A 12340-nucleotide genomic window follows, 5' to 3' on the forward strand; every position below is an offset into this window, starting at 1 on the left:
TCCTACCCCTAAACCTACCCATCACACAACTTTCTGCATTTTCACCTTTTCAAAAGAACTCATTCTGTCTGATTTATAAGCTTTTGTACCCATTGGGAAGTCCCCATGAGTCTGTGTGCATTCAGGTTTTAGTCCCCACCAGGCTAGAAAACCATTCACACACACACACAGAGGCATGGTTTTTTGCTTGAAAACTTATACAATATTGCCCTCTACTGGACATTTAAGGGAGAGCATGTGTTAAAAAAACAAAAAAACAAAAAACACAGTGTGATATATAGAATAACCAGCAGATGGGAGTATAGCCTTATTTATGAACCAGGCACTTGTGTTCTTACTTTGTCTTTTTTAGGCTTTTGCTACGGGAACACCGTTTGAGATATCCAATAACCGTTCGCATTTTAGCATCTTCTGTATATTTACTTCATGTTGTCCGAGTTTGGAGGAGATTCAATGAATCGCTTTTGAGGAGAAGGTACGAGCTCGCTTTCGACTTCTTGTTATCTTCCAACCAAATGATCTGACTTCCTGTTGGTCAGAGCTAATGACTGTAAATTAGAAAGTTGTCCGGCTCAAAATGTACAATATATATACCGAGTTTGGTGACTGTAGATAAAACTAACCCCCCGCTTTGGACAAAAGATGGCGCTACTGAGCCCCTCTACCACGCCCGTTTCTGAATCTTTGCTTGCATCTTCTGGACAGCATGTCTGATGTGTGTGTTGAGTTTCATGCAATTTCAAGCATGTGAAGAGTCTCAAAAACACCAAAAAATATTATTAGACTTTGACACGTTGCCATGACAACAGTTTTTCTAGAATCAGGAATCCATTCATATGTCTATATCTGCCATGTTTTGACATTATACCGATGAAGTTTGAAGTAAATCGGGTGAAAATAAGATGGGGATTTAAAGCAATTTTGAAAGTGACACACTTCCTGCTGCCAGTTGGTGGCGCTATAACTTTGTCTCACAAAAGTCATATCCATGTGATCGGCCTCTTACAACGAACACACAGCTGAAGTTTCATCAAAATGAATTAATGTATGCAAAAGTTATTACACACTTCCTGTTTCCTTTTTCTCGCCATAAATTCGTCTCTTCGCCACGGCCAAACCGTTTGAGATATCAAAAAGTTGCTCGCAATTTGGCATCCTCAGTGTCTTGACTTCATGCTGACCGAGTTTGGTGCTGATCGGGTAAATCGTCTAGGAGGAGTATCGCAAATTTCAGAGCATGCGTTTTCCGAACAACCCATAATAGCTCACTTCCTGTTGGGCTGACGCATAACTTAGAGCACGAAAGTTGTTCGGCCCGATGAGCTCTATATGTGTACCGAGTTTCATATATATACGTGGAAGTTGGTTTGATTTATAGACCACGTTTTCAGACCCCACTTTAGGGGGCGCTGTCGAGCCCCCCTGCCACGCCCGGGTCCCAGCCTCAGCCCGGCTCTGATGGCCGCGCATTCTGACGCGTGTGCAAAGTTTCAAGAGTTTTCGAGCATGGGAAGGGCCCCAAAAATGCCCAAATAGTCGCGTAAAAAAATAATAATAATAATTAAAGCTGCGAGCAGCGATGACGGGCCCAAGCCGGGGGCACCGCCACCCCGGTGGCATCAGCTTAACTGTGCACAGCAGGCAATAGGCATTTAATATGGGAAAAATAAATAAAGGGACTATGTCAAAGTCATTTGAATTCACCTCATTAACTGCAGCAACTGGTGCTGCTATGACCAGGAACGCCAACAGTCACATCTCTGAGATCAATTACATTTTATTCATTAATTTTAATGTTAGATGATGTCAAATGTTAATTTCAAAGTGAGTGCAGAATACTGTCCAAATGCTGAAGTTGTATTATCCTTACACTTCTCTTAAAAATAAATTAAGCCAAATGACAGAGACCGCAACAATGATTATAATATCAGTGTCAGGTAAGAGTAATATGCGTGCATATAATTTATGGAAGTTTATTATAAACAGCCACTTTTATAAAATCATGCGAAATTATTTTTTTATCCATTTGAATTCTATCAATAAATAATTAGTTTAATGGGGGTGTCATACGTGATCTTTGCAAACACAGCGCATGACCTTCTTTAAAGCCCATGTTATAGAAAACAATTAAAAGTATTAGGATATCACTTTCAATTATGTGCAAATGTATTTTTTGCAGCTTAAAATTTTGTAAGTTCAGAAGACCAGTATTTAATTACAGATATAATATATGTTTTAGTTTTTTACTTATTTTTCACAATAAAGTGATAGATATTTGTGATAGCCTATGATATGAAAGGGTTAAATTATGAAAAAAACAAGAGACAAGGTGACACACACACAGAGTGAGAGAGACCCTCTCCCACACACACACACACACACACACACACACACACACACACACACACACACACACACACACACACACACACACACACACACACACACACACACACACACACACACAGTAGTAATGCTGCAGGCAGCCCTTATCAGCTCAGCCCATCCCCCCCTCCACACACACACACATACACACACACTTGCATACGTACACTCATGTCTGGTTCACTATCTTTCTGGGGACTCATAGACGTAATGGTTTTTATGCTGTACAAACCATATATTCTGTCCTGCTACACTGCCCCTAAACCTATCCATCACACAAAACTTTCTGCATTTTTACATTGTCAAAAGAACTCATTCTGTATGATTCATAAGCTTCTGTACCCATTGGGACCTCAGTTTAGGTCCCTACAGTGACACAAGTCCCAATGAGTCTGTGTGCATTCAGGTTGAAGTCCCCAACAGGCTAGAAAACCACTCACACACACACACACACACACACACACACACACACACACACACACACACACACACACACACACACACACACACACACACACACACACTGTAGTAAGCTGCAGGTAGAAATCAGCCCCCCTCCCTTTCTCTCCACACACACACACACACACACACACACACACACACACACACACACACACACACACACACACACACACACACACACACACACACACACACACACTGTAGTAAGCTGAAGGTAGAAATCAGCCCCCCTCCCTCTCTCTCCACACACACACACACACACACACACACACACACACACACACACACACACACACGTCTGGTTCACTATCTTTTTGGGGACTCAGCATAGACGTAATGGTTTTTATGCTGTAACAACCATATATTCTGTCCTCCTACACTGCTCCTACCCCTAAACCTACCCATCACACAACTTTCTGCATTTTTACATTTTCAAAAGAACTCATTCTGTTTGATTTATAAGCTTCTGTACCCATTGGGACCTCAGTTTAGGTCCCTACAGTGACACGAGTCCTCATGAGTCTGTGTGCATTCAGGTTTAAGTCCCCAACAGGCTAGAAAAACACACACACACACAGAGGCAAGTTTTTTTTTGCTTGAAAGCTTATACAATATTGCCCTCTACTGGTCATTTAAGGGAGAGTGTCAAAAACACCTAAAAAGATTATTAGACTTTGACACGTTGCCATGACAACAGTATTTCAAGAATCAGGAATCCATTCATATGTCTATATCTGCCATGTTTTGACATTATAATGATGAAGTTTGAACTAAATCGGGTGAAAATAAGATGGGGATTTAAAGCAATTTTGAAAGTGACACACTTCCTGCTGCCAGTTGGTGGCGCTATAACTTTGACTCACAAAAGTCATATCCATGTGATCGGCCTCTTACAACGAACATACAGCTGAAGTTTCATCAAAATGAATTAATGTATGCAAAAGTTATAACACACTTCCTGTTTGCCTTTTCTCGCCATAAATTCATCTCTTCGCTACGGCCTAACCGTTTGAGATATCAGAAAGTCGCTCGCAATTTGGCATCCTCAGTGTGTTGACTTCATGCTGACCGAGTTTGGTGCTGATCGGATCAATCGTCTAGGAGGAGTATCGCAAATTCCACAGCATGCGTTTTCAAACAAGCCATAATAGCTCACTTCCTGTTTGGCTGACGTACAACTATGAGCACTATCGTTGTTTGGCCCAATGAGCTCTATATGTGTACCAAGTTTCATATATATACGTGAAAGCGTTTTTTATTAATGGACCAAGTTAAATCTCGCATTCAAGGGGGCGCTGTCGAGCCCCCCTGCCACGCCCGGGTCCCAGCCTCAGCCCGGCCCTGATGGCCGCGCATTCTGATGCGTGTGCAAAGTTTCAAGAGTTTTCGAGCACGGGAAAGGCCCCAAAAATGCCCAAATAGTCGGTAAAAAAAATAATAATAAATAATAATAATAATAATAATTAAAGCTGCGAGCAGCGATGACGGGCCCAAGCCGGGGGCACCGCCACCCCGGTGGCATCAGCTTAACTGTGCACAGCAGGCAATAGGCATTTAATATGGGAAAAAATAAATAAAGGGACTATGTCAAAGTCATTTGAATTCACCTCATTAACTGCAGCAACTGGTGCTGGCTATGACCAGGAACCACAACACTCACATCTCTGAGATCAATTACATTTTATTCTTTAATTTTATGTCAGGTGATGTCAAATGTCAATTTCAAATGAGTGCAGAACACTGTCCAAATGCTGAAGTTGTATTATCCTTACACTTCTCTTAAAAATAAATTAAGCCAAATCACAGAGACCGCAACAATGATTTTAATATCAGTGTCAGGGAAGAGTAATATGCGTGCATATAATTTATGGAAGTTTATTATAAACAGCCACTTTTATACGATCATGTGAAATTATATTTTTTTTATCCATTTGAATTTTATCAATAAATAATTAGTTTAAAGAGGTGTCATACGTGATCTTTGCAAACACAGCACATGACCTTCTTTAAAGCCCATGTTATAGAAAACAATTAAAAGTATTAGGATATCACTTTCAATTATGTGCAAATGTATTTTTTGCAGCTCAAAATATTGAAAGTTCAGAAGACCAGTGTTATATATATATATATATATATATATATATATATATATATATATATATATATATATATATATAATACATTTTTTTTCACTTATTTTTCACAATAAAGTGATAGATATTGCTGATAGCCTATGATATGAAAGGGTTAAATTATGAAAAACAAGAAACAAGGCGACATACACAGAGTGAGAGAGACCCCCTCCACACACACACACACACACACACACACACACACACACACACACACACACACACACACACACACACACACAGAGTGATCCTGAGAGAGGGAGAGTGAGGGGGAAGGGGAATGACAGACACAAAATCTAAACAGTGAGAGATCATTGTTTTTATTTCACTGTCTGAAAACACTGTTTTGCAATAACAACAATAGTTTTATCTTCAAAACAGTGTTCCTAGGACATATCCAACCTGGTTACTGAATAAGGCTACACTTCCAGCTTCTGGTTATTCTATATACCGGTAGCTCATTGGTTCTCATTTTTGTCCTTAAACAAAAGGCATTAATCTTCTCATTTTTTTAAGTTACACACACTACTTTTTTTTTCCTTTTCTTTTTAAAGACAATTAAATGTGTTTTTTCTTTTGTTAGTAATGTTTTTTTAAATATTTATATATTTTTATTAATAATTATTTGTATTAACACAATTATTTAACTAATTATATAAAACAATATTGCCAATGCCCTACAAATAAACTGGTTTTATACATTATTTTTTTTATTCAAACCCAGAATAATAAGTTTAATCCTTTAATGCAGGCCAAAGCACAGCATTGAGAGGTAATCTTTTTAGACAGAAGAGTGGCTCTCTCTCACACACACACACACACACACACACACACACACACACACACACACACACACACACACACACACACACACACACACACACACACACACACACACACACACACACACACTAGAAATCAGTGACACGTGTCCCAATGAGTCTGTGTGCATTCAGGTTGAAGTCCCCACCAGGCTAGAAAAAAGAACACGCACACACACACACACAGTAGTAATGCTGAAGTATGCTGCAGGCAACTCTTATCAGTTAAGCCCATCCACCATCCCCCATCCACAACAACCCCCCCCCCCCACACACACACACACACACACACTGTAGAAATCAATGACACATGTCCCCATGAGTCTGTGTGCATTCCGGTTGAAGTCCCCACCAGGCTAGAAAAAAGAACACACACACACACACACACACACACACACACACACACACACACACACACTCATGTCTGGTTCACTATCTATTTGGGGACTCACCATAGACATAATGGTTTTTATGCTGTACAAACCATATTCTGTCCTCCTACCCCAAAACCTACCCATCACACAAAACTTTCTGCATTTTCACCGTTTCAAAAGAACTCATTCTGTTTGATTTATAAGCTTTTGTACCCATTGGGAAGTCCCCATGAGTCTGTGTGCATTCAGGTTTAAGTCCCCACCAGCCTAGAAAACCATTCTCACACACACACAGAGGCAAGTTTTTTGCTTGAAAACTTATACAATATTGCCCTCTACTGGTCATTTAAGTGAGAGCATAAGTGTTGAAAAAAAAAAAAAAAAACAGCCAGTGTGATATATAGAATAACCAGCAGGTGGGAGTATAGCCTTATTTATGAACCAGGCACTTGTGTGCTTATTTTGTCTTTTTTAGGCTTTTGCTACGGGAAGACCGTTTGAGATATTCAATAACCGTTCGCATTTTAGCATCTTCTGTATATTTACTTCATGTTGTCCGAGTTTGGAGGAGATTGAATGAATCGCTTTTGAGGAGAAGGTAAAAACTCAGAGCTTGTTTTTATGATTTTTCAAGATTGAAACCAAATTATCTGACTTTCTGTTGGTCACAGTTAATGACTGTAAATTAGAAAGTTGTCCGGCTCGAAAAGTACAATATACATACAGAGTTTGGTGAATGTAGATAAAACTAACCCCCCACTTTGGACAAAAGTGACACTTCCTGCTGCCAGTTGGTGGCGCTATAACTTTGACTCACAAAAGTCATATCCATGTGATCGGCCACTTACAACGAACACACAGCTGAAGTTTCATCAAAATGAATTAATGTATGCAAAAGTTATAACACACTTCCTGTTTCCCTTTTCTCGCCATAAATTCGTCTCTTCGCCACGGCCAAACCGTTTGAGATATCAAAAAGTTGCTCGCAATTTAGCATCCTCAGTGTCTTGACTACATGCTGACTGAGTTTGGTGCTGATCAGGTTAATCGTCTAGGAGGAGTATCGCAAATTCCAGAGCGTGCGTTTTCCGAACAACCCATAATAGCTCACTTCCTGTTGGGCTGACGCATAACTTAGAGCACGAAAGTTGTTCGGCCCGATGAGCTCTATATGTGTACCGAGTTTCATATATGTACGTGCAAGTGTGTTTGATTTATAGACCACGTTTTCAGAGCCCACTTTAGGGGGCGCTGTCGAGCCCCCCTGCCACGCCCGGGTCCCAGCCTCAGCCCGGCCCTGATGGCCGCGCATTCTGATGCGTGTGCAAAGTTTCAAGAGTTTTCGAGCATGGGAAAGGCCCCAAAAATGCCCAAATAGTCGGTAAAAAAAATAATAATATATAATAATAATAATAAAAACCCTTAGAAGAACAATAGGGCTCTGCGCCCTTTCAGGGCTTGGGCCCTAATAATCCTTAGAAGAACAATAGGGCTCTTCGCCCTTTCAGGGCTTGGGCCCTAATAACAAATAATCCTTAGAAGAACAATAGGGCTCTGCGCCCTTTCAGGGCTTGGGCCCTAATAATAATCCTTAGAAGAACAATAGGGCTCTGCGCCCTTTCAGGGCTTGGGCCCTAATAATAATAATCCTTAGAAGAACAATAGGGCTCTGCGCCCTTTCAGGGCTTGGGCCCTAATAACAAATAATCCTTAGAAGAACAATAGGGCTCTTCGCCCTTTCAGGGCTTGGGCCCTAATAATAATAATAACAAATTAAAGCTGCGAGCAGCGATGACGGGCCCAAGCCGGGGGCACCGCCACCCCGGTGGCATCAGCTTAACTGTGCACAGGAGGCCAATAGGCATTTAATATGGGAAAAAATAAATAAAGGGACTATGTCAAAGTCATTTGAATTCACCTCATTAACTGCAGCAACTGGTGCTGCTATGACCAGGAACCACAACACTCACATCTCTGAGATCAATTACATTTTATTCTTTAATATTATGTCAGGTGATGTCAAATGTCAATTTCAAAATGAATGCAGAATACTGTCCAAATGCTGAAGTTGTATTATCCTTACACTTCTCTTAAAAATAAATTAAGCCAAATCACAGAGACTGCAACAATGATTTTAATATCAGTGTCAGGTAAGAGTAATATGCGTGCATAAAATTTATAGAAGTTTATTATAAACAGCCACTTTTATAAGATCATGTGAAATTATATTTTTTTTATCCATTTGAATTTTATCAATAAATAATTAGTTTAAAGAGGTGTCATACGTGATCTTTGCAAACACAGCACATGACCTTCTTTAAAGCCCATGTTATAGAAAATAATTAAAAGTATTAGGATATCACTTTCAATTATGTGCAAATGTATTTTTTGCAGCTCAAAATATTGTAAGTTCAGAAGACCAGTGTTATATATATGTATAATACATTTTTTAAAACTTATTTTTCACAATAAAGTGATAGATATTGCTGATAGCTTTTGATATGAAAGGGTTAAATTATGAAAAACAAGAAACAAGGCGACATACACAGAGTGAGAGAGACCCCCTCCACACACACACACACACACACACACACACACACACACACACACACACACACACACACACACACACACACACACAGAGTGATCCTGAGAGAGAAGGGGGAGGGTGAAAGGGGGGGGGAATGACAGACACAAAATCTAAACAGTGAGAGAACATTGTTTTTATTTCACTGTCTGAAAACACTGTTTTGCAATAACAACAATAGTTTTATCTTCAAAACAGTGTTCCCTAGGACATATCCAACCTGGTTACTAAATAAGGCTACACTTCCACCTTCTGGTTATTCTATATACCGGCAGCTCATTGGTTCTCATTTTTGTCCTTAAACAAAAGGCATTAATCTTCTCATTTTTTTAAGTTACACTACTTTTTTTTTCCTTTTCTTTTTAAAGACAATTAAATGTGTTTTTTCTTTTGTTATTAATGTTTTTTTTAAATATTTATATATTTTTATTAATAATTATTTGTATTAACACAATTATTTAACTAATTATATAAAACAATATTGTCAATGCCCTACAAATAAACTGGTTTTATACATGATTTTTTTTTTTATTCAAACCCAGAATAATATGTTTAATCCTTTAATGCAGGCCAAAGCACAGCATTGAGAGGTAATCTTTTTAGACAGAAGAGTGGCTCTCTCTCTCACACACACACACACACACACACACACACACACACACACACACACACACACACACACACACACACACACACACACACACACACACACACTGTAGAAATCAGTGACACGTGTCCCAATGAGTCTGTGTGCATTCAGGTTGAAGTCCCCACCAGGCTAGAAAAAAGAACACGCACACACACACACACACACACACACACACACAGTAGTAATGCTGAAGTATGCTGCAGGCAACTCTTATCAGTTAAGCCCATCCACCATCCCCCATCCACAACAACCCCCCCCCCCCCCCCCCCCCCCCACACACACACACACACTGTAGAAATCAATGACACATGTCCCCATGAGTCTGTGTGCATTCAGGTTGAAGTCCCCACCAGGCTAGAAAAAAGAACACACACACACACACACACACACACACACACACACACACACACACACACACACACACACACACACACACACACACACACACACACTCATGTCTGGTTCACTATCTATTTGGGGACTCACCATAGGCGTAATGGTTTTTATGCTGTACAAACCATATATTCTGTCCTCCTACACTGCTCCTACCCCAAAACCTACCCATCACACAAAACTTTCTGCATTTTCACCTTTTCAAAAGAACTCATTCTGTCTGATTTATAAGCTTTTGTACCCATTGGGAAGTCCCCATGAGTCTGTGTGCATTCAGGTTTAAGTCCCCACCAGCCTAGAAAACCATTCTCACACACACACAGAGGCAAGTTTTTTTGCTTGAAAACTTATACAATATTGCCCTCTACTGGTCATTTAAGGGAGAGCATAAGTGTTGAAAAAAAACACACAAAAAAAACAGTGTGATATATAGAATAACCAGCAGGTGGGAGTATAGCCTTATTTATGAACCAGGCACTTGTGTGCTTATTTTGTGTTTTTTAGGCTTTTGCTACGGGAAAACCGTTTGAGATATCCAATAACCGTTCGCATTTTAGCATCTTCTGTATATTTACTTCATGTTGTCCGAGTTTGGAGGAGATTGAATGAATCGCTTTTGAGGAGAAGGTAAAAACTCAGAGCTCGCTTTCGACTTCTTGTTATCTTCCAACCAAATTATCTGACTTCCTGTTGGTCAGAGCTAATGACTGTAAATTAGAAAGTTGTCCGGCTCGAAATGTACAATATATATACCGAGTTTGGTGACTGTAAATAAAACTAACCCCCCGCTTTGGACAAAAGATGGCGCTACTGAGCCCCTCTACCGCGCCCGTTTCTGAATCTTTGCTTGCATCTTCTGGACAGCATGTCTGATGTGTGTGTTGAGTTTCATGCAATTTCAAGCATGTGAAGAGTCTCAAAAACACCAAAAAAGATTATTAGACTTTGACACGTTGCCATGACAACAGTTTTTCTAGAATCAGGAATCCATTCATATGTCTATATCTGCCATGCTTTGACATTATACTGATGAAGTTTGAAGTGAATCGGGTGAAAATAAGATGGGGATTTAAAGCAATTTTGAAAGTGACACACTTCCTGCTGCCAGTTGGTGGCGCTATAACTTTGACTCACAAAAGTCATATCCATGTGATCGGCCACTTACAACGAACACACAGCTGAAGTTTCATCAAAATGAATTAATGTATGCAAAAGTTATAGCACACTTCCTATTTCCCTTTTCTCGCCATAAATTCGTCTCTTCGCCACGGCCAAACCGTTTGAGATATCAAAAAGTCGCTCGCAATTTAGCATCCTCAGTGTCTTGACTTCATGCTGATCGAGTTTGGTGCTGATCGGGTCAATCGTCTAGGAGGAGTATCGCAAATTTCAGAGCATGCGTTTTCCGAACAACCCATAATAGCTCACTTCCTGTTGGGCTGACGCATAACTTAGAGCACGAAAGTTGTTCGGCCCGATGAGGTCTATATGTGTAACGAGTTTCATATATGTATGTGAAAGTGTGTTTGATTTATAGACCACGTTTTCAGACCCCACTTTAGGGGGCGCTGTCGAGCCCCCCTGCCACGCCCGGGTCCCAGCCTTAGCCCGGCCCTGATGGCCGCGCATTCTGATGCGTGTGCAAAGTTTCAAGAGTTTTCGAGCATGGGAAGCGCCTCGAAAATGCCCAAATAGTCGGGTTAAAATAATAATAATAATAATAATAATAATAATAATAATAATAATAATAATAATCCTTAGAAGAACAATAGGGCTCTGCGCCCTTTCAGGGCTTGGGCCCTAATAATCCTTAGAAGAACAATAGGGCTCTGCGCCCTTTCAGGGCTTGGGCCCTAATAATAATAATAAGAAAAATCCTTAGAAGAACAATAGGGCTCTGCGCCCTTTCAGGGCTTGGGCCCTAATAATCCTTAGAAGAACAATAGGGCTCTGCGCCCTTTCAGGGCTTGGGCCCTAATAACAAATAATCCTTAGAAGAACAATAGGGCTCTGCGCCCTTTCAGGGCTTGGGCCCTAATAATAAAATGATGATAACCAAAGAAAAGAATAAAGGTAAACTAAAACCGTTATAAAAAGAATTTAAAAAAAATGATGCATAGATAAGGTGCAGTCAGTCGGACGTACAGTGGCACAGAGCTCATTCAGTAAATGCACAGCTAAACAGATGTGTTTTGAGTCTGGATTTGAATGTGGCGACTGTTGGAGCACATCTGATCTGTTCAGGAAGCTTGTTCCAACTACGGCTGGCATAATAGCTAAAGGCAGACTCTCCTTGCTTTGAGTGAACTCTTGGTATTTCTAACTGATTTGATCCTGCTGATCTGAGTGATCTATTGGGTTTGTATTTAATCAGCATATCTGCGATGTATTGAGATCCTGGCTCATTGAGTGATTTATAAACAAGTAATAGTACTTTAAAATCGATCCTAGATGTAACTGGAAGCCAGTGTAAAGACCTGAGGACTGGTGTGATATAGTCATATTTTCTGGTTTCTGCTCAGAATCCTGGCAGCAGC

Source organism: Pseudorasbora parva, chromosome 21 (assembly GCF_024679245.1).
Source record: "Pseudorasbora parva isolate DD20220531a chromosome 21, ASM2467924v1, whole genome shotgun sequence".
NCBI lineage: Eukaryota > Metazoa > Chordata > Actinopteri > Cypriniformes > Gobionidae > Pseudorasbora > Pseudorasbora parva.